The sequence below is a fragment of the Schistocerca nitens genome, unplaced genomic scaffold (genome assembly GCF_023898315.1).
Source record: "Schistocerca nitens isolate TAMUIC-IGC-003100 unplaced genomic scaffold, iqSchNite1.1 HiC_scaffold_186, whole genome shotgun sequence".
Classification (NCBI taxonomy): domain Eukaryota; kingdom Metazoa; phylum Arthropoda; class Insecta; order Orthoptera; family Acrididae; genus Schistocerca; species Schistocerca nitens.
Window position 1 is genome coordinate 12,420 of NW_026045727.1, and position 21,490 is coordinate 33,909.

The window sequence follows — 21,490 nt, forward strand, 5'->3', positions numbered from 1 at the left end:
CCGACTGCGAAAATTTTCTCGCTCTCAGAAGAAGGACGTTCAGCTGCATCCTAGCGGTTGCGTCTCCACTAAACACGTGGATCGCCAGCAATGTGCAGGGTGCAGCGCTACAGTCGCGCCCAGAAGCCACAGCTCATCTCCCCGTCTCACAGCCGTCCACCAGGTGTCAGTGCAAGTGTCACCTCTCTGGGCAGTGCAGATGTGTCCATTTTAGCTTGCAGACGATGACGTGTAGCAATTTATGAGCTAGCGCAAGTCAAATGTTTTACCGTGTGTATCTGCTAGATGCTGCCTCTCACACGCTGGAGAGGCTCACTGCTTCTTGTGTCTCGTTCTTTGCACACGAGTTGCACGTGGCATCGATATAGCACAGGTTTTCTAGCGTCAGCGAAGTCAATATTACATGAATCGAGTCGAAGTGTTTGCTTGTTACGATGATGGAAGCAGAAGAAATGTGTGTGGTACTTCACTGCATCTGCTGCTCGCCTTTCAGCGTCCCTGTGTCTTATCAGATGAAGATGACTGTGAAATTGGCGACGGGGCAGAGGTCAACGAAGACGTGCAAAACAGAGACGTTCAACGTCAGCCGAAATAGCTCAGTTGGGAGAGCGTTAGACTGAAGATCTAAAGGTCCCTGGTTCGATCCCGGGTTTCGGCATGCATTCGTTTTGAAGCTGACGCCAATGGAATTGCTCTGAGTTTGTGATAATGTAACTACCGCCGAGAACAAAAATGACTCCCTCCTGTAGCTGTTCTGGTTGTCCAGTGCATGCCATAAGAGGAACACAGTAGGCAAATGCCTGGGAAGCAAGAAAATAAAAAAAAAGTCCTGCCTATTGCGTTCCCTTTTTTGTGTCAGGACGTGAAGAACGTCTCCAACGGAACCGTGAAATGAGCGAAAACGTGGGAAACATTGCATTCGAAATGCTTGTGAATTTTCCAGTTGCCCAGTGAGTGTCGACAGAACACGTAAATCCTCTGCTCCAACGTATGAGACGTAACGATTGCTGCAATTTGTTCTTGCGTCATGTGTCAGCATTCTTCGATAGTCTGTTACGAGCTTAGCACGATAAGTTTGTAGACAGCATCCAGGCGACGTTTTATTAGTTACAGCTCCATGCAGCGAGTGCACAACAGTAAAGGACATGAGTCAATGTGCAGTTGTGTATCGTGGAAGGTTTACAAACGTCTTGTGAGCCCGGATAGCTCAGTCGGTAGAGCATTAGGCTTTTAACCTAAGGGTCCAGGGTTCAAGTCCCTGTCCGGGCGGAAATTTTAATACTTTGGTAGTGATTCGTCTAGTAGAGGTGGAAACACTACGGAAAAGAATGCAACTACGCCGTTTCCTGACACCACAGTGCTTTAAACGGTAGCAGTTGCATGTGTCGGCAGAACTTGCGCTACCGGCAGTCGTGGCCGAGTGGTTAAGGCGTCTGACTCGAAATCAGATTCCCTCTGGGAGCGTAGGTTCGAGTCCTACCGGCTGCGTGCGATTTTGCGTAAAGAGCAGCAAATATTTTCACACACGTGAACGCGGATGCAAACCAATGACGCCACTCTCAACAAGACGAAAATTTAAGAATACTGAGTTTCGCAACGGCCGCTGCTTCCTGTGGCTACCGGTTCACCTCGCACTGACGCTGGGACTGCAGAAAGCCGTCGCAGGCCCACGAGTGCGCTCCCGTCATTTTCTCGCGCCGACGCCGAGTTTGTGAGTACACAGATGTGCTTGGAAGTGTTGGACAGAGCGAACATTCATTTCTTTTTAAGAATCGAAATTCAGTCATTCGAGTGCGGCAAAAGCAATGGTGCAGCGTTTCTTTTGTTAAGATCTCGCAGCTACTTGCAAGTATGTCCACCGCTTAAGACGACAGAAAAGCAGCGTCAGCGGTGCGTCAGTGGGAAGTCGGTGAAGTCGCCATTGGAGCCATAAGCCAGTAATTACGACATGTGAATCACTCGCACACCACGCAGCTGTACGGTAGCTCAGTCGGTAGAGCGTTAGGTTTTCAACCAAAGGGTGTTGGGTTGAAGCCCCTGTCTGGGCGAAAATTAATACACTTTCGTAACGGCTAATGTGCTGGCAATGGAAACACTAGAGAAAAGAGTGAGGCCACGCCGCTTTCTGCCATCGGATTGCTTCTAAAGATGTCACTTTCACTTGTCGGAAGTCGATATTGCCACAGGCAGTCGTGGCCGAGTGGTTAATGGCAGCTGATGGTCGCCGGCTTACCTTACAGAATCAAATAACCCATGAACTTACCTGCTACTATGAGACCTTATATGCTGTGGCTGATTCTGATCCGGTTGATAATGACGAGATTTTAACTGCTATCCCATCAGTTTTAACAGAGGACCATAATACGGAATTTTTAGCTCCTTTTACTGCAGACGAAATTTCAGCTTTTATTGCTTGTTCACCATCTCACAAATCTCCTGGTCCGGATGGCCTTCCTAAGGAGTTTTTTGTTCGCTTTTGGCCTATTATAGGGCCTGTTTTTACGGATATAGTAAATGAAATTTTGAATGGTGGCTCAATTCCAGCCGATTTCAAGAGAGGTACGGTTGTCCTGATACCGAAAGCTGCTGGTTTGAAGACAGCTAGTGACTTTCGTCCTTTAACCCTTTTAAATTTTGATTATAAGACGGCTGCTAGGGCTGTTAATGCACGTCTATCCCTCTTGCTTACACCTGTGATAACTCCTTGTCAAAGCTGCTTTCCGGGGCGCTCCATCTTGACGCCTCTGGCGGGGTATCGTGATATTGTGTCGATTGTCGCTGTCACCAATATTTCCTGTGCGCTTTTATTTGTTGATTTTAGTAAGGCTTTTAATCGTGTGTCCCATTCGTTTTTAGAGCTTCTGCTGCGCCGACTCGGTTTTAATGAAAAGGCGCTGCTGGTACTTAAGAATATGACGACTGGCATTTCTGCTAAGATTGACATTAATGGCCAGCTGACGAAGGTCATTGATATTAAACGTGGCGTCCCGCAAGGTAGCCCTTTATCCATGACCCTTTATGCTCTCTCCCTTCAACCACTCCTCACACGTCTCAACTCGACACTTCGTGGTCTTACGATCTCTGGGGTTACCCAGACAGCAACAGCTTATGCTGATGATTTGGTTGTTTTGCTTCGTTCCGCCGCAGAAGTGCCGCTGTTGAAAATGGAACTAGATAAATTTTCTGCAGCCTCAGGTTCTCGTATTAACCCCCGTAAAAGCAAACTCCTGAATTTGCGGGGCTTTGAACGTGTGGTTATTCCGTGGGTTATGGCTGTTGAACACCATACACATTTAGGTATCTATCTTGAACGGTGTCCTCTTCGTATGGCTGCAAAAAATTGGCAAGTGGCCATTTCCAAGCTTCAAGGTGTATTATTCGAACACTCATGGCGTTCGATACCGCTACTGCAAAAAAAGCGTGTATTAGACACTTATGTTTTATGTAAAGTATATTACGTTGCTCAGTTGTTTCCGCTTCCCCGAATGCAGGGTGCAAAAATGGTCCAGCTTATTAACAGATATATTTGGCGGGGGCACATTTTTAAATTACGTTGTGATGTTTTTACGAAGCCGCGTCTTGAGGGCGGCTTGTCGTTCACCGATGTCCGTGTCAAGGCTGCTGCCCTTTATGTTAAGCGAACCCTCCATCTTTTATTTTCTGAGTCCCCGACTGTTACTTCGCGATTACTCCATGTCGTTCGTCCTGAGAGCTTGTCACCGCCTATTAACGTAGGGTCTCTAAATGCGAAGCTACGACATGTTCGGGACTTCTACATTGAGATTAGTTACCTGGATCTCCACTTACAACGTCGTCCTGTTTTTACTACGCGAACACTGCTTGCCAAATGGCACAGGTCGTTTTCTTCCAACCCGATTGTTTTGCAGTATCCCCGTTTTAATTGGCGTAACATATGGACGAATATTAGCTTACCCGTTCATTCAGCAACTGTTGCCTCCCTATGGTATAAGGTGGTTAATCAGCTGATTCCTACGAACGTACGACTTCATCGTATAGGTTTATGTGTCTCTCCGCTTTGTCAAACGTGTGGTTGTGTTGATACGCTCCCACACCGATTTACCTGCGCTGACCGTCTTCGCATGTGGTACTGGCTGCGCCGACAATTGGCGTTACTCACCAGGAGTTCGGAATCGGCATTTACAACTGATATCCTCTGCTGGCCGGACACGGTTTTTTATCCCCGGACAAAGAACAACACCATTATGTGGCTTCTTGGCCGTTACATTTTTGCAGTGGTTGATGGTGATGGTCTTTCCGATTTTATTTCGTTTATTGGTTACATGCTTCATGAGTACTGGACGCAAAAATCTTTCCCACATCTTAAGAGGGACTTTGCGAATATGCTTAGTATTGTTTTCGAAAAGCAGGGGATTGGTTAAGTTTCCACTTCTATTGATAATTACTGCGCCAGATGCATTAATGGCACCGGTATAGGGGCATACTGATCTCACTTCATGATACGGAAGACATTCTCGCTAGTTCTTAGTTCTTTTACCTTCCTGCCAAGCTTTTACCTGTTTGGATAGACGACGCATCATGACCCCCGTGTCCACATATAAGTATCATAAGACTCTGAACCAAGGACAATTACTACGTCTTGGTGCGACTGTGCTTCAGTGCAGGGAGGAGGAGACGTCATGGCCAGGCCTCGGGATTCGACCCCTGCCCAACACGCCTCCACCGAGCTGCAAGGAGACAAAAAAAAAGATAAAAAAAAAGTGGTTAAGGCGTTAAAAAAAAATGGATAAGGCAAAAAAAAAAAAAAATGGATAAGGCATCGGTCTCCTAAACCGGGGATTGTGGGTTCGAGTATAAAAAAAAAAAAAAAAAAAAGTGGTTAAGGCGTCTGACTTGAAATCAGATTCCCTCTGGGAGCGTAGGTTCGAGTCCTGCCGACTGCGAAAATTTTCTCGCTCTCAGAAGAAGGACGTTCAGCTGCATCCTAGCGGTTGCGTCTCCACTAAACACGTGGATCGCCAGCAATGTGCAGGGTGCAGCGCTACAGTCGCGCCCAGAAGCCACAGCTCATCTCCTCGTCTCACAGCCGTCCACCAGGTGTCAGTGCAAGTGTCACCTCTCTGGGCAGTGCAGATGTGTCCATTTTAGCTTGCAGACGATGACGTGTAGCAATTTATGAGCTAGCGCAAGTCAAATGTTTTACCGTGTGTATCTGCTAGATGCTGCCTCTCACACGCTGGAGAGGCTCACTGCTTCTTGTGTCTCGTTCTTTGCACACGAGTTGCACGTGGCATCGATATAGCACAGGTTTTCTAGCGTCAGCGAAGTCAATATTACATGAATCGAGTCGAAGTGTTTGCTTGTTACGATGATGGAAGCAGAAGAAATGTGTGTGGTACTTCACTGCATCTGCTGCTCGCCTTTCAGCGTCCCTGTGTCTTATCAGATGAAGATGACTGTGAAATTGGCGACGGGGCAGAGGTCAACGAAGACGTGCAAAACAGAGACGTTCAACGTCAGCCGAAATAGCTCAGTTGGGAGAGCGTTAGACTGAAGATCTAAAGGTCCCTGGTTCGATCCCGGGTTTCGGCATGCATTCGTTTTGAAGCTGACGCCAATGGAATTGCTCTGAGTTTGTGATAATGTAACTACCGCCGAGAACAAAAATGACTCCCTCCTGTAGCTGTTCTGGTTGTCCAGTGCATGCCATAAGAGGAACACAGTAGGCAAATGCCTGGGAAGCAAGAAAATAAAAAAAAAGTCCTACCTATTGCGTTCCCTTTTTTGTGTCAGGACGTGAAGAACGTCTCCAACGGAACCGTGAAATGAGCGAAAACGTGGGAAACATTGCATTCGAAATGCTTGTGAATTTTCCAGTTGCCCAGTGAGTGTCGACAGAACACGTAAATCCTCTGCTCCAACGTATGAGACGTAACGATTGCTGCAATTTGTTCTTGCGTCATGTGTCAGCATTCTTCGATAGTCTGTTACGAGCTTAGCACGATAAGTTTGTAGACAGCATCCAGGCGACGTTTTATTAGTTACAGCTCCATGCAGCGAGTGCACAACAGTAAAGGACATGAGTCAATGTGCAGTTGTGTATCGTGGAAGGTTTACAAACGTCTTGTGAGCCCGGATAGCTCAGTCGGTAGAGCATTAGGCTTTTAACCTAAGGGTCCAGGGTTCAAGTCCCTGTCCGGGCGGAAATTTTAATACTTTGGTAGTGATTCGTCTAGTAGAGGTGGAAACACTACGGAAAAGAATGCAACTACGCCGTTTCCTGACACCACAGTGCTTTAAACGGTAGCAGTTGCATGTGTCGGCAGAACTCGCGCTACCGGCAGTCGTGGCCGAGTGGTTAAGGCGTCTGACTCGAAATCAGATTCCCTCTGGGAGCGTAGGTTCGAGTCCTACCGGCTGCGTGCGATTTTGCGTAAAGAGCAGCAAATATTTTCACACACGTGAACGCGGATGCAAACCAATGACGCCACTCTCAACAAGACGAAAATTTAAGAATACTGAGTTTCGCAACGGCCGCTGCTTCCTGTGGCTACCGGTTCACCTCGCACTGACGCTGGGACTGCAGAAAGCCGTCGCAGGCCCACGAGTGCGCTCCCGTCATTTTCTCGCGCCGACGCCGAGTTTGTGAGTACACAGATGTGCTTGGAAGTGTTGGACAGAGCGAACATTCATTTCTTTTTAAGAATCGAAATTCAGTCATTCGAGTGCGGCAAAAGCAATGGTGCAGCGTTTCTTTTGTTAAGATCTCGCAGCTACTTGCAAGTATGTCCACCGCTTAAGACGACAGAAAAGCAGCGTCAGCGGTGCGTCAGTGGGAAGTCGGTGAAGTCGCCATTGGAGCCATAAGCCAGTAATTACGACATGTGAATCACTCGCACACCACGCAGCTGTACGGTAGCTCAGTCGGTAGAGCGTTAGGTTTTCAACCAAAGGGTGTTGGGTTGAAGCCCCTGTCTGGGCGAAAATTAATACACTTTCGTAACGGCTAATGTGCTGGCAATGGAAACACTAGAGAAAAGAGTGAGGCCACGCCGCTTTCTGCCATCGGATTGCTTCTAAAGATGTCACTTTCACTTGTCGGAAGTCGATATTGCCACAGGCAGTCGTGGCCGAGTGGTTAATGGCAGCTGATGGTCGCCGGCTTACCTTACAGAATCAAATAACCCATGAACTTACCTGCTACTATGAGACCTTATATGCTGTGGCTGATTCTGATCCGGTTGATAATGACGAGATTTTAACTGCTATCCCATCAGTTTTAACAGAGGACCATAATACGGAATTTTTAGCTCCTTTTACTGCAGACGAAATTTCAGCTTTTATTGCTTGTTCACCATCTCACAAATCTCCTGGTCCGGATGGCCTTCCTAAGGAGTTTTTTGTTCGCTTTTGGCCTATTATAGGGCCTGTTTTTACGGATATAGTAAATGAAATTTTGAATGGTGGCTCAATTCCAGCCGATTTCAAGAGAGGTACGGTTGTCCTGATACCGAAAGCTGCTGGTTTGAAGACAGCTAGTGACTTTCGTCCTTTAACCCTTTTAAATTTTGATTATAAGACGGCTGCTAGGGCTGTTAATGCACGTCTATCCCTCTTGCTTACACCTGTGATAACTCCTTGTCAAAGCTGCTTTCCGGGGCGCTCCATCTTGACGCCTCTGGCGGGGTATCGTGATATTGTGTCGATTGTCGCTGTCACCAATATTTCCTGTGCGCTTTTATTTGTTGATTTTAGTAAGGCTTTTGATCGTGTGTCCCATTCGTTTTTAGAGCTTCTGCTGCGCCGACTCGGTTTTAATGAAACGGCGCTGCTGGTACCTAAGAATATGACGACTGGCATTTCTGCTAAGATTGACATTAATGGCCAGCTGACGAAGGTCATTGATATTAAACGTGGCGTCCCGCAAGGTAGCCCTTTATCCATGACCCTTTATGCTCTCTCCCTTCAACCACTCCTCACACGTCTCAACTCGACACTTCGTGGTCTTACGATCTCTGGGGTTACCCAGACAGCAACAGCTTATGCTGATGATTTGGTTGTTTTGCTTCGTTCCGCCGCAGAAGTGCCGCTGTTGAAAATGGAACTAGATAAATTTTCTGCAGCCTCAGGTTCTCGTATTAACCCCCGTAAAAGCAAACTCCTGAATTTGCGGGGCTTTGAACGTGTGGTTATTCCGTGGGTTATGGCTGTTGAACACCATACACATTTAGGTATCTATCTTGAACGGTGTCCTCTTCGTATGGCTGCAAAAAATTGGCAAGTGGCCATTTCCAAGCTTCAAGGTGTATTATTCGAACACTCATGGCGTTCGATACCGCTACTGCAAAAAAAGCGTGTATTAGACACTTATGTTTTATGTAAAGTATATTACGTTGCTCAGTTGTTTCCGCTTCCCCGAATGCAGGGTGCAAAAATGGTCCAGCTTATTAACAGATATATTTGGCGGGGGCACATTTTTAAATTACGTTGTGATGTTTTTACGAAGCCGCGTCTTGAGGGCGGCTTGTCGTTCACCGATGTCCGTGTCAAGGCTGCTGCCCTTTATGTTAAGCGAACCCTCCATCTTTTATTTTCTGAGTCCCCGACTGTTACTTCGCGATTACTCCATGTCGTTCGTCCTGAGAGCTTGTCACCGCCTATTAACGTAGGGTCTCTAAATGCGAAGCTACGACATGTTCGGGACTTCTACATTGAGATTAGTTACCTGGATCTCCACTTACAACGTCGTCCTGTTTTTACTACGCGAACACTGCTTGCCAAATGGCACAGGTCGTTTTCTTCCAACCCGATTGTTTTGCAGTATCCCCGTTTTAATTGGCGTAACATATGGACGAATATTAGCTTACCCGTTCATTCAGCAACTGTTGCCTCCCTATGGTATAAGGTGGTTAATCAGCTGATTCCTACGAACGTACGACTTCATCGTATAGGTTTATGTGTCTCTCCGCTTTGTCAAACGTGTGGTTGTGTTGATACGCTCCCACACCGATTTACCTGCGCTGACCGTCTTCGCATGTGGTACTGGCTGCGCCGACAATTGGCGTTACTCACCAGGAGTTCGGAATCGGCATTTACAACTGATATCCTCTGCTGGCCGGACACGGTTTTTTATCCCCGGACAAAGAACAACACCATTATGTGGCTTCTTGGCCGTTACATTTTTGCAGTGGTTGATGGTGATGGTCTTTCCGATTTTATTTCGTTTATTGGTTACATGCTTCATGAGTACTGGACGCAAAAATCTTTCCCACATCTTAAGAGGGACTTTGCGAATATGCTTAGTATTGTTTTCGAAAAGCAGGGGATTGGTTAAGTTTCCACTTCTATTGATAATTACTGCGCCAGATGCATTAATGGCACCGGTATAGGGGCATACTGATCTCACTTCATGATACGGAAGACATTCTCGCTAGTTCTTAGTTCTTTTACCTTCCTGCCAAGCTTTTACCTGTTTGGATAGACGACGCATCATGACCCCCGTGTCCACATATAAGTATCATAAGACTCTGAACCAAGGACAATTACTACGTCTTGGTGCGACTGTGCTTCAGTGCAGGGAGGAGGAGACGTCATGGCCAGGCCTCGGGATTCGACCCCTGCCCAACACGCCTCCACCGAGCTGCAAGGAGACAAAAAAAAAGATAAAAAAAAAGTGGTTAAGGCGTTAAAAAAAATGGATAAGGCAAAAAAAAAAAATGGATAAGGCATCGGTCTCCTAAACCGGGGATTGTGGGTTCGAGTATAAAAAAAAAAAAAAAAAAAAAAAAAGTGGTTAAGGCGTCTGACTTGAAATCAGATTCCCTCTGGGAGCGTAGGTTCGAGTCCTGCCGACTGCGAAAATTTTCTCGCTCTCAGAAGAAGGACGTTCAGCTGCATCCTAGCGGTTGCGTCTCCACTAAACACGTGGATCGCCAGCAATGTGCAGGGTGCAGCGCTACAGTCGCGCCCAGAAGCCACAGCTCATCTCCTCGTCTCACAGCCGTCCACCAGGTGTCAGTGCAAGTGTCACCTCTCTGGGCAGTGCAGATGTGTCCATTTTAGCTTGCAGACGATGACGTGTAGCAATTTATGAGCTAGCGCAAGTCAAATGTTTTACCGTGTGTATCTGCTAGATGCTGCCTCTCACACGCTGGAGAGGCTCACTGCTTCTTGTGTCTCGTTCTTTGCACACGAGTTGCACGTGGCATCGATATAGCACAGGTTTTCTAGCGTCAGCGAAGTCAATATTACATGAATCGAGTCGAAGTGTTTGCTTGTTACGATGATGGAAGCAGAAGAAATGTGTGTGGTACTTCACTGCATCTGCTGCTCGCCTTTCAGCGTCCCTGTGTCTTATCAGATGAAGATGACTGTGAAATTGGCGACGGGGCAGAGGTCAACGAAGACGTGCAAAACAGAGACGTTCAACGTCAGCCGAAATAGCTCAGTTGGGAGAGCGTTAGACTGAAGATCTAAAGGTCCCTGGTTCGATCCCGGGTTTCGGCATGCATTCGTTTTGAAGCTGACGCCAATGGAATTGCTCTGAGTTTGTGATAATGTAACTACCGCCGAGAACAAAAATGACTCCCTCCTGTAGCTGTTCTGGTTGTCCAGTGCATGCCATAAGAGGAACACAGTAGGCAAATGCCTGGGAAGCAAGAAAATAAAAAAAAAGTCCTACCTATTGCGTTCCCTTTTTTGTGTCAGGACGTGAAGAACGTCTCCAACGGAACCGTGAAATGAGCGAAAACGTGGGAAACATTGCATTCGAAATGCTTGTGAATTTTCCAGTTGCCCAGTGAGTGTCGACAGAACACGTAAATCCTCTGCTCCAACGTATGAGACGTAACGATTGCTGCAATTTGTTCTTGCGTCATGTGTCAGCATTCTTCGATAGTCTGTTACGAGCTTAGCACGATAAGTTTGTAGACAGCATCCAGGCGACGTTTTATTAGTTACAGCTCCATGCAGCGAGTGCACAACAGTAAAGGACATGAGTCAATGTGCAGTTGTGTATCGTGGAAGGTTTACAAACGTCTTGTGAGCCCGGATAGCTCAGTCGGTAGAGCATTAGGCTTTTAACCTAAGGGTCCAGGGTTCAAGTCCCTGTCCGGGCGGAAATTTTAATACTTTGGTAGTGATTCGTCTAGTAGAGGTGGAAACACTACGGAAAAGAATGCAACTACGCCGTTTCCTGACACCACAGTGCTTTAAACGGTAGCAGTTGCATGTGTCGGCAGAACTCGCGCTACCGGCAGTCGTGGCCGAGTGGTTAAGGCGTCTGACTCGAAATCAGATTCCCTCTGGGAGCGTAGGTTCGAGTCCTACCGGCTGCGTGCGATTTTGCGTAAAGAGCAGCAAATATTTTCACACACGTGAACGCGGATGCAAACCAATGACGCCACTCTCAACAAGACGAAAATTTAAGAATACTGAGTTTCGCAACGGCCGCTGCTTCCTGTGGCTACCGGTTCACCTCGCACTGACGCTGGGACTGCAGAAAGCCGTCGCAGGCCCACGAGTGCGCTCCCGTCATTTTCTCGCGCCGACGCCGAGTTTGTGAGTACACAGATGTGCTTGGAAGTGTTGGACAGAGCGAACATTCATTTCTTTTTAAGAATCGTAATTCAGTCATTCGAGTGCGGCAAAAGCAATGGTGCAGCGTTTCTTTTGTTAAGATCTCGCAGCTACTTGCAAGTATGTCCACCGCTTAAGACGACAGAAAAGCAGCGTCAGCGGTGCGTCAGTGGGAAGTCGGTGAAGTCGCCATTGGAGCCATAAGCCAGTAATTACGACATGTGAATCACTCGCACACCACGCAGCTGTACGGTAGCTCAGTCGGTAGAGCGTTAGGTTTTCAACCAAAGGGTGTTGGGTTGAAGCCCCTGTCTGGGCGAAAATTAATACACTTTCGTAACGGCTAATGTGCTGGCAATGGAAACACTAGAGAAAAGAGTGAGGCCACGCCGCTTTCTGCCATCGGATTGCTTCTAAAGATGTCACTTTCACTTGTCGGAAGTCGATATTGCCACAGGCAGTCGTGGCCGAGTGGTTAATGGCAGCTGATGGTCGCCGGCTTACCTTACAGAATCAAATAACCCATGAACTTACCTGCTACTATGAGACCTTATATGCTGTGGCTGATTCTGATCCGGTTGATAATGACGAGATTTTAACTGCTATCCCATCAGTTTTAACAGAGGACCATAATACGGAATTTTTAGCTCCTTTTACTGCAGACGAAATTTCAGCTTTTATTGCTTGTTCACCATCTCACAAATCTCCTGGTCCGGATGGCCTTCCTAAGGAGTTTTTTGTTCGCTTTTGGCCTATTATAGGGCCTGTTTTTACGGATATAGTAAATGAAATTTTGAATGGTGGCTCAATTCCAGCCGATTTCAAGAGAGGTACGGTTGTCCTGATACCGAAAGCTGCTGGTTTGAAGACAGCTAGTGACTTTCGTCCTTTAACCCTTTTAAATTTTGATTATAAGACGGCTGCTAGGGCTGTTAATGCACGTCTATCCCTCTTGCTTACACCTGTGATAACTCCTTGTCAAAGCTGCTTTCCGGGGCGCTCCATCTTGACGCCTCTGGCGGGGTATCGTGATATTGTGTCGATTGTCGCTGTCACCAATATTTCCTGTGCGCTTTTATTTGTTGATTTTAGTAAGGCTTTTGATCGTGTGTCCCATTCGTTTTTAGAGCTTCTGCTGCGCCGACTCGGTTTTAATGAAAAGGCGCTGCTGGTACTTAAGAATATGACGACTGGCATTTCTGCTAAGATTGACATTAATGGCCAGCTGACGAAGGTCATTGATATTAAACGTGGCGTCCCGCAAGGTAGCCCTTTATCCATGACCCTTTATGCTCTCTCCCTTCAACCACTCCTCACACGTCTCAACTCGACACTTCGTGGTCTTACGATCTCTGGGGTTACCCAGACAGCAACAGCTTATGCTGATGATTTGGTTGTTTTGCTTCGTTCCGCCGCAGAAGTGCCGCTGTTGAAAATGGAACTAGATAAATTTTCTGCAGCCTCAGGTTCTCGTATTAACCCCCGTAAAAGCAAACTCCTGAATTTGCGGGGCTTTGAACGTGTGGTTATTCCGTGGGTTATGGCTGTTGAACACCATACACATTTAGGTATCTATCTTGAACGGTGTCCTCTTCGTATGGCTGCAAAAAATTGGCAAGTGGCCATTTCCAAGCTTCAAGGTGTTTTATTCGAACACTCATGGCGTTCGATACCGCTACTGCAAAAAAAGCGTGTATTAGACACTTATGTTTTATGTAAAGTATATTACGTTGCTCAGTTGTTTCCGCTTCCCCGAATGCAGGGTGCAAAAATGGTCCAGCTTATTAACAGATATATTTGGTGGGGGCACATTTTTAAATTACGTTGTGATGTTTTTACGAAGCCGCGTCTTGAGGGCGGCTTGTCGTTCACCGATGTCCGTGTCAAGGCTGCTGCCCTTTATGTTAAGCGAACCCTCCATCTTTTATTTTCTGAGTCCCCGACTGTTACTTCGCGATTACTCCATGTCGTTCGTCCTGAGAGCTTGTCACCGCCTATTAACGTAGGGTCTCTAAATGCGAAGCTACGACATGTTCGGGACTTCTACATTGAGATTAGTTACCTGGATCTCCACTTACAACGTCGTCCTGTTTTTACTACGCGAACACTGCTTGCCAAATGGCACAGGTCGTTTTCTTCCAACCCGATTGTTTTGCAGTATCCCCGTTTTAATTGGCGTAACATATGGACGAATATTAGCTTACCCGTTCATTCAGCAACTGTTGCCTCCCTATGGTATAAGGTGGTTAATCAGCTGATTCCTACGAACGTACGACTTCATCGTATAGGTTTATGTGTCTCTCCGCTTTGTCAAACGTGTGGTTGTGTTGATACGCTCCCACACCGATTTACCTGCGCTGACCGTCTTCGCATGTGGTACTGGCTGCGCCGACAATTGGCGTTACTCACCAGGAGTTCGGAATCGGCATTTACAACTGATATCCTCTGCTGGCCGGACACGGTTTTTTATCCCCGGACAAAGAACAACACCATTATGTGGCTTCTTGGCCGTTACATTTTTGCAGTGGTTGATGGTGATGGTCTTTCCGATTTTATTTCGTTTATTGGTTACATGCTTCATGAGTACTGGACGCAAAAATCTTTCCCACATCTTAAGAGGGACTTTGCGAATATGCTTAGTATTGTTTTCGAAAAGCAGGGGATTGGTTAAGTTTCCACTTCTATTGATAATTACTGCGCCAGATGCATTAATGGCACCGGTATAGGGGCATACTGATCTCACTTCATGATACGGAAGACATTCTCGCTAGTTCTTAGTTCTTTTACCTTCCTGCCAAGCTTTTACCTGTTTGGATAGACGACGCATCATGACCCCCGTGTCCACATATAAGTATCATAAGACTCTGAACCAAGGACAATTACTACGTCTTGGTGCGACTGTGCTTCAGTGCAGGGAGGAGGAGACGTCATGGCCAGGCCTCGGGATTCGACCCCTGCCCAACACGCCTCCACCGAGCTGCAAGGAGACAAAAAAAAAGATAAAAAAAAAGTGGTTAAGGCGTTAAAAAAAAATGGATAAGGCAAAAAAAAAATGGATAAGGCATCGGTCTCCTAAACCGGGGATTGTGGGTTCGAGTATAAAAAAAAAAAAAAAAAAAAAAGTGGTTAAGGCGTCTGACTTGAAATCAGATTCCCTCTGGGAGCGTAGGTTCGAGTCCTGCCGACTGCGAAAATTTTCTCGCTCTCAGAAGAAGGACGTTCAGCTGCATCCTAGCGGTTGCGTCTCCACTAAACACGTGGATCGCCAGCAATGTGCAGGGTGCAGCGCTACAGTCGCGCCCAGAAGCCACAGCTCATCTCCTCGTCTCACAGCCGTCCACCAGGTGTCAGTGCAAGTGTCACCTCTCTGGGCAGTGCAGATGTGTCCATTTTAGCTTGCAGACGATGACGTGTAGCAATTTATGAGCTAGCGCAAGTCAAATGTTTTACCGTGTGTATCTGCTAGATGCTGCCTCTCACACGCTGGAGAGGCTCACTGCTTCTTGTGTCTCGTTCTTTGCACACGAGTTGCACGTGGCATCGATATAGCACAGGTTTTCTAGCGTCAGCGAAGTCAATATTACATGAATCGAGTCGAAGTGTTTGCTTGTTACGATGATGGAAGCAGAAGAAATGTGTGTGGTACTTCACTGCATCTGCTGCTCGCCTTTCAGCGTCCCTGTGTCTTATCAGATGAAGATGACTGTGAAATTGGCGACGGGGCAGAGGTCAACGAAGACGTGCAAAACAGAGACGTTCAACGTCAGCCGAAATAGCTCAGTTGGGAGAGCGTTAGACTGAAGATCTAAAGGTCCCTGGTTCGATCCCGGGTTTCGGCATGCATTCGTTTTGAAGCTGACGCCAATGGAATTGCTCTGAGTTTGTGATAATGTAACTACCGCCGAGAACAAAAATGACTCCCTCCTGTAGCTGTTCTGGTTGTCCAGTGCATGCCATAAGAGGAACACAGTAGGCAAATGCCTGGGAAGCAAGAAAATAAAAAAAAAGTCCTACCTATTGCGTTCCCTTTTTTGTGTCAGGACGTGAAGAACGTCTCCAACGGAACCGTGAAATGAGCGAAAACGTGGGAAACATTGCATTCGAAATGCTTGTGAATTTTCCAGTTGCCCAGTGAGTGTCGACAGAACACGTAAATCCTCTGCTCCAACGTATGAGACGTAACGATTGCTGCAATTTGTTCTTGCGTCATGTGTCAGCATTCTTCGATAGTCTGTTACGAGCTTAGCACGATAAGTTTGTAGACAGCATCCAGGCGACGTTTTATTAGTTACAGCTCCATGCAGCGAGTGCACAACAGTAAAGGACATGAGTCAATGTGCAGTTGTGTATCGTGGAAGGTTTACAAACGTCTTGTGAGCCCGGATAGCTCAGTCGGTAGAGCATTAGGCTTTTAACCTAAGGGTCCAGGGTTCAAGTCCCTGTCCGGGCGGAAATTTTAATACTTTGGTAGTGATTCGTCTAGTAGAGGTGGAAACACTACGGAAAAGAATGCAACTACGCCGTTTCCTGACACCACAGTGCTTTAAACGGTAGCAGTTGCATGTGTCGGCAGAACTCGCGCTACCGGCAGTCGTGGCCGAGTGGTTAAGGCGTCTGACTCGAAATCAGATTCCCTCTGGGAGCGTAGGTTCGAGTCCTACCGGCTGCGTGCGATTTTGCGTAAAGAGCAGCAAATATTTTCACACACGTGAACGCGGATGCAAACCAATGACGCCACTCTCAACAAGACGAAAATTTAAGAATACTGAGTTTCGCAACGGCCGCTGCTTCCTGTGGCTACCGGTTCACCTCGCACTGACGCTGGGACTGCAGAAAGCCGTCGCAGGCCCACGAGTGCGCTCCCGTCATTTTCTCGCGCCGACGCCGAGTTTGTGAGTACACAGATGTGCTTGGAAGTGTTGGACAGAGCGAACATTCATTTCTTTTTAAGAATCGTAATTCAGTCATTCGAGTGCGGCAAAAGCAATGGTGCAGCGTTTCTTTTGTTAAGATCTCGCAGCTACTTGCAAGTATGTCCACCGCTTAAGACGACAGAAAAGCAGCGTCAGCGGTGCGTCAGTGGGAAGTCGGTGAAGTCGCCATTGGAGCCATAAGCCAGTAATTACGACATGTGAATCACTCGCACACCACGCAGCTGTACGGTAGCTCAGTCGGTAGAGCGTTAGGTTTTCAACCAAAGGGTGTTGGGTTGAAGCCCCTGTCTGGGCGAAAATTAATACACTTTCGTAACGGCTAATGTGCTGGCAATGGAAACACTAGAGAAAAGAGTGAGGCCACGCCGCTTTCTGCCATCGGATTGCTTCTAAAGATGTCACTTTCACTTGTCGGAAGTCGATATTGCCACAGGCAGTCGTGGCCGAGTGGTTAATGGCAGCTGATGGTCGCCGGCTTACCTTACAGAATCAAATAACCCATGAACTTACCTGCTACTATGAGACCTTATATGCTGTGGCTGATTCTGATCCGGTTGATAATGACGAGATTTTAACTGCTATCCCATCAGTTTTAACAGAGGACCATAATACGGAATTTTTAGCTCCTTTTACTGCAGACGAAATTTCAGCTTTTATTGCTTGTTCACCATCTCACAAATCTCCTGGTCCGGATGGCCTTCCTAAGGAGTTTTTTGTTCGCTTTTGGCCTATTATAGGGCCTGTTTTTACGGATATAGTAAATGAAATTTTGAATGGTGGCTCAATTCCAGCCGATTTCAAGAGAGGTACGGTTGTCCTGATACCGAAAGCTGCTGGTTTGAAGACAGCTAGTGACTTTCGTCCTTTAACCCTTTTAAATTTTGATTATAAGACGGCTGCTAGGGCTGTTAATGCACGTCTATCCCTCTTGCTTACACCTGTGATAACTCCTTGTCAAAGCTGCTTTCCGGGGCGCTCCATCTTGACGCCTCTGGCGGGGTATCGTGATATTGTGTCGATTGTCGCTGTCACCAATATTTCCTGTGCGCTTTTATTTGTTGATTTTAGTAAGGCTTTTGATCGTGTGTCCCATTCGTTTTTAGAGCTTCTGCTGCGCCGACTCGGTTTTAATGAAAAGGCGCTGCTGGTACTTAAGAATATGACGACTGGCATTTCTGCTAAGATTGACATTAATGGCCAGCTGACGAAGGTCATTGATATTAAACGTGGCGTCCCGCAAGGTAGCCCTTTATCCATGACCCTTTATGCTCTCTCCCTTCAACCACTCCTCACACGTCTCAACTCGACACTTCGTGGTCTTACGATCTCTGGGGTTACCCAGACAGCAACAGCTTATGCTGATGATTTGGTTGTTTTGCTTCGTTCCGCCGCAGAAGTGCCGCTGTTGAAAATGGAACTAGATAAATTTTCTGCAGCCTCAGGTTCTCGTATTAACCCCCGTAAAAGCAAACTCCTGAATTTGCGGGGCTTTGAACGTGTGGTTATTCCGTGGGTTATGGCTGTTGAACACCATACACATTTAGGTATCTATCTTGAACGGTGTCCTCTTCGTATGGCTGCAAAAAATTGGCAAGTGGCCATTTCCAAGCTTCAAGGTGTTTTATTCGAACACTCATGGCGTTCGATACCGCTACTGCAAAAAAAGCGTGTATTAGACACTTATGTTTTATGTAAAGTATATTACGTTGCTCAGTTGTTTCCGCTTCCCCGAATGCAGGGTGCAAAAATGGTCCAGCTTATTAACAGATATATTTGGTGGGGGCACATTTTTAAATTACGTTGTGATGTTTTTACGAAGCCGCGTCTTGAGGGCGGCTTGTCGTTCACCGATGTCCGTGTCAAGGCTGCTGCCCTTTATGTTAAGCGAACCCTCCATCTTTTATTTTCTGAGTCCCCGACTGTTACTTCGCGATTACTCCATGTCGTTCGTCCTGAGAGCTTGTCACCGCCTATTAACGTAGGGTCTCTAAATGCGAAGCTACGACATGTTCGGGACTTCTACATTGAGATTAGTTACCTGGATCTCCACTTACAACGTCGTCCTGTTTTTACTACGCGAACACTGCTTGCCAAATGGCACAGGTCGTTTTCTTCCAACCCGATTGTTTTGCAGTATCCCCGTTTTAATTGGCGTAACATATGGACGAATATTAGCTTACCCGTTCATTCAGCAACTGTTGCCTCCCTATGGTATAAGGTGGTTAATCAGCTGATTCCTACGAACGTACGACTTCATCGTATAGGTTTATGTGTCTCTCCGCTTTGTCAAACGTGTGGTTGTGTTGATACGCTCCCACACCGATTTACCTGCGCTGACCGTCTTCGCATGTGGTACTGGCTGCGCCGACAATTGGCGTTACTCACCAGGAGTTCGGAATCGGCATTTACAACTGATATCCTCTGCTGGCCGGACACGGTTTTTTATCCCCGGACAAAGAACAACACCATTATGTGGCTTCTTGGCCGTTACATTTTTGCAGTGGTTGATGGTGATGGTCTTTCCGATTTTATTTCGTTTATTGGTTACATGCTTCATGAGTACTGGACGCAAAAATCTTTCCCACATCTTAAGAGGGACTTTGCGAATATGCTTAGTATTGTTTTCGAAAAGCAGGGGATTGGTTAAGTTTCCACTTCTATTGATAATTACTGCGCCAGATGCATTAATGGCACCGGTATAGGGGCATACTGATCTCACTTCATGATACGGAAGACATTCTCGCTAGTTCTTAGTTCTTTTACCTTCCTGCCAAGCTTTTACCTGTTTGGATAGACGACGCATCATGACCCCCGTGTCCACATATAAGTATCATAAGACTCTGAACCAAGGACAATTACTACGTCTTGGTGCGACTGTGCTTCAGTGCAGGGAGGAGGAGACGTCATGGCCAGGCCTCGGGATTCGACCCCTGCCCAACACGCCTCCACCGAGCTGCAAGGAGACAAAAAAAAAGATAAAAAAAAAGTGGTTAAGGCGTTAAAAAAAAATGGATAAGGCAAAAAAAAAAATGGATAAGGCATCGGTCTCCTAAACCGGGGATTGTGGGTTCGAGTATAAAAAAAAAAAAAAAAAAAAAAAAAAGTGGTTAAGGCGTCTGACTTGAAATCAGATTCCCTCTGGGAGCGTAGGTTCGAGTCCTGCCGACTGCGAAAATTTTCTCGCTCTCAGAAGAAGGACGTTCAGCTGCATCCTAGCGGTTGCGTCTCCACTAAACACGTGGATCGCCAGCAATGTGCAGGGTGCAGCGCTACAGTCGCGCCCAGAAGCCACAGCTCATCTCCTCGTCTCACAGCCGTCCACCAGGTGTCAGTGCAAGTGTCACCTCTCTGGGCAGTGCAGATGTGTCCATTTTAGCTTGCAGACGATGACGTGTAGCAATTTATGAGCTAGCGCAAGTCAAATGTTTTACCGTGTGTATCTGCTAGATGCTGCCTCTCACACGCTGGAGAGGCTCACTGCTTCTTGTGTCTCGTTCTTTGCACACGAGTTGCACGTGGCATCGATATAGCACAGGTTTTCTAGCGTCAGCGAAGTCAATATTACATGAATCGAGTCGAAGTGTTTGCTTGTTACGATGATGGAAGCAGAAGAAATGTGTGTGGTACTTCACTGCATCTGCTGCTCGCCTTTCAGCGTCCCTGTGTCTTATCAGATGAAGATGACTGTGAAATTGGCGACGGGGCAGAGGTCAACGAAGACGTGCAAAACAGAGACGTTCAACGTCAGCCGAAATAGCTCAGTTGGGAGAGCGTTAGACTGAAGATCTAAAGGTCCCTGGTTCGATCCCGGGTTTCGGCATGCATTCGTTTTGAAGCTGACGCCAATGGAATTGCTCTGAGTTTGTGATAATGTAACTACCGCCGAGAACAAAAATGACTCCCTCCTGTAGCTGTTCTGGTTGTCCAGTGCATGCCATAAGAGGAACACAGTAGGCAAATGCCTGGGAAGCAAGAAAATAAAAAAAAGTCCTACCTATTGCGTTCCCTTTTTTGTGTCAGGACGTGAAGAACGTCTCCAACGGAACCGTGAAATGAGCGAAAACGTGGGAAACATTGCATTCGAAATGCTTGTGAATTTTCCAGTTGCCCAGTGAGTGTCGACAGAACACGTAAATCCTCTGCTCCAACGTATGAGACGTAACGATTGCTGCAATTTGTTCTTGCGTCATGTGTCAGCATTCTTCGATAGTCTGTTACGAGCTTAGCACGATAAGTTTGTAGACAGCATCCAGGCGACGTTTTATTAGTTACAGCTCCATGCAGCGAGTGCACAACAGTAAAGGACATGAGTCAATGTGCAGTTGTGTATCGTGGAAGGTTTACAAACGTCTTGTGAGCCCGGATAGCTCAGTCGGTAGAGCATTAGGCTTTTAACCTAAGGGTCCAGGGTTCAAGTCCCTGTCCGGGCGGAAATTTTAATACTTTGGTAGTGATTCGTCTAGTAGAGGTGGAAACACTACGGAAAAGAATGCAACTACGCCGTTTCCTGACACCACAGTGCTTTAAACGGTAGCAGTTGCATGTGTCGGCAGAACTCGCGCTACCGGCAGTCGTGGCCGAGTGGTTAAGGCGTCTGACTCGAAATCAGATTCCCTCTGGGAGCGTAGGTTCGAGTCCTACCGGCTGCGTGCGATTTTGCGTAAAGAGCAGCAAATATTTTCACACACGTGAACGCGGATGCAAACCAATGACGCCACTCTCAACAAGACGAAAATTTAAGAATACTGAGTTTCGCAACGGCCGCTGCTTCCTGTGGCTACCGGTTCACCTCGCACTGACGCTGGGACTGCAGAAAGCCGTCGCAGGCCCACGAGTGCGCTCCCGTCATTTTCTCGCGCCGACGCCGAGTTTGTGAGTACACAGATGTGCTTGGAAGTGTTGGACAGAGCGAACATTCATTTCTTTTTAAGAATCGAAATTCAGTCATTCGAGTGCGGCAAAAGCAATGGTGCAGCGTTTCTTTTGTTAAGATCTCGCAG

At 47.0% G+C, this 21,490-nt stretch overlaps 15 non-coding genes across 15 annotated transcripts; all 15 read left to right on the forward strand.

Annotated features, from left to right (window-relative positions):
- The first annotated feature begins 585 nt into the window (after positions 1-585).
- On the forward strand, positions 586-658 carry Trnaf-gaa (transfer RNA phenylalanine (anticodon GAA)). Its single transcript has one exon. It is a non-coding gene; the product is annotated as a tRNA-Phe (tRNA).
- A 538-nt stretch (positions 659-1,196) lies between these two features.
- Trnak-uuu (transfer RNA lysine (anticodon UUU)) lies at positions 1,197-1,269 on the forward strand. Its single transcript has one exon. It is a non-coding gene; the product is annotated as a tRNA-Lys (tRNA).
- Positions 1,270-1,406: 137 nt separating this feature from the next.
- On the forward strand, positions 1,407-1,488 carry Trnas-cga (transfer RNA serine (anticodon CGA)). The gene has a single exon. It is a non-coding gene; the product is annotated as a tRNA-Ser (tRNA).
- A 4,010-nt stretch (positions 1,489-5,498) lies between these two features.
- Positions 5,499-5,571, forward strand: Trnaf-gaa (transfer RNA phenylalanine (anticodon GAA)). The gene has a single exon. It is a non-coding gene; the product is annotated as a tRNA-Phe (tRNA).
- Positions 5,572-6,109: 538 nt separating this feature from the next.
- On the forward strand, positions 6,110-6,182 carry Trnak-uuu (transfer RNA lysine (anticodon UUU)). Its single transcript has one exon. It is a non-coding gene; the product is annotated as a tRNA-Lys (tRNA).
- A 137-nt stretch (positions 6,183-6,319) lies between these two features.
- On the forward strand, positions 6,320-6,401 carry Trnas-cga (transfer RNA serine (anticodon CGA)). Its single transcript has one exon. It is a non-coding gene; the product is annotated as a tRNA-Ser (tRNA).
- Positions 6,402-10,412: 4,011 nt separating this feature from the next.
- Trnaf-gaa (transfer RNA phenylalanine (anticodon GAA)) lies at positions 10,413-10,485 on the forward strand. The gene has a single exon. It is a non-coding gene; the product is annotated as a tRNA-Phe (tRNA).
- A 538-nt stretch (positions 10,486-11,023) lies between these two features.
- On the forward strand, positions 11,024-11,096 carry Trnak-uuu (transfer RNA lysine (anticodon UUU)). The gene has a single exon. It is a non-coding gene; the product is annotated as a tRNA-Lys (tRNA).
- A 137-nt stretch (positions 11,097-11,233) lies between these two features.
- Positions 11,234-11,315, forward strand: Trnas-cga (transfer RNA serine (anticodon CGA)). Its single transcript has one exon. It is a non-coding gene; the product is annotated as a tRNA-Ser (tRNA).
- Positions 11,316-15,322: 4,007 nt separating this feature from the next.
- Trnaf-gaa (transfer RNA phenylalanine (anticodon GAA)) lies at positions 15,323-15,395 on the forward strand. The gene has a single exon. It is a non-coding gene; the product is annotated as a tRNA-Phe (tRNA).
- A 538-nt stretch (positions 15,396-15,933) lies between these two features.
- Trnak-uuu (transfer RNA lysine (anticodon UUU)) lies at positions 15,934-16,006 on the forward strand. Its single transcript has one exon. It is a non-coding gene; the product is annotated as a tRNA-Lys (tRNA).
- Positions 16,007-16,143: 137 nt separating this feature from the next.
- Positions 16,144-16,225, forward strand: Trnas-cga (transfer RNA serine (anticodon CGA)). The gene has a single exon. It is a non-coding gene; the product is annotated as a tRNA-Ser (tRNA).
- Positions 16,226-20,237: 4,012 nt separating this feature from the next.
- Trnaf-gaa (transfer RNA phenylalanine (anticodon GAA)) lies at positions 20,238-20,310 on the forward strand. The gene has a single exon. It is a non-coding gene; the product is annotated as a tRNA-Phe (tRNA).
- A 537-nt stretch (positions 20,311-20,847) lies between these two features.
- Positions 20,848-20,920, forward strand: Trnak-uuu (transfer RNA lysine (anticodon UUU)). The gene has a single exon. It is a non-coding gene; the product is annotated as a tRNA-Lys (tRNA).
- A 137-nt stretch (positions 20,921-21,057) lies between these two features.
- Positions 21,058-21,139, forward strand: Trnas-cga (transfer RNA serine (anticodon CGA)). Its single transcript has one exon. It is a non-coding gene; the product is annotated as a tRNA-Ser (tRNA).
- The last annotated feature ends 351 nt before the right edge of the window (positions 21,140-21,490 follow it).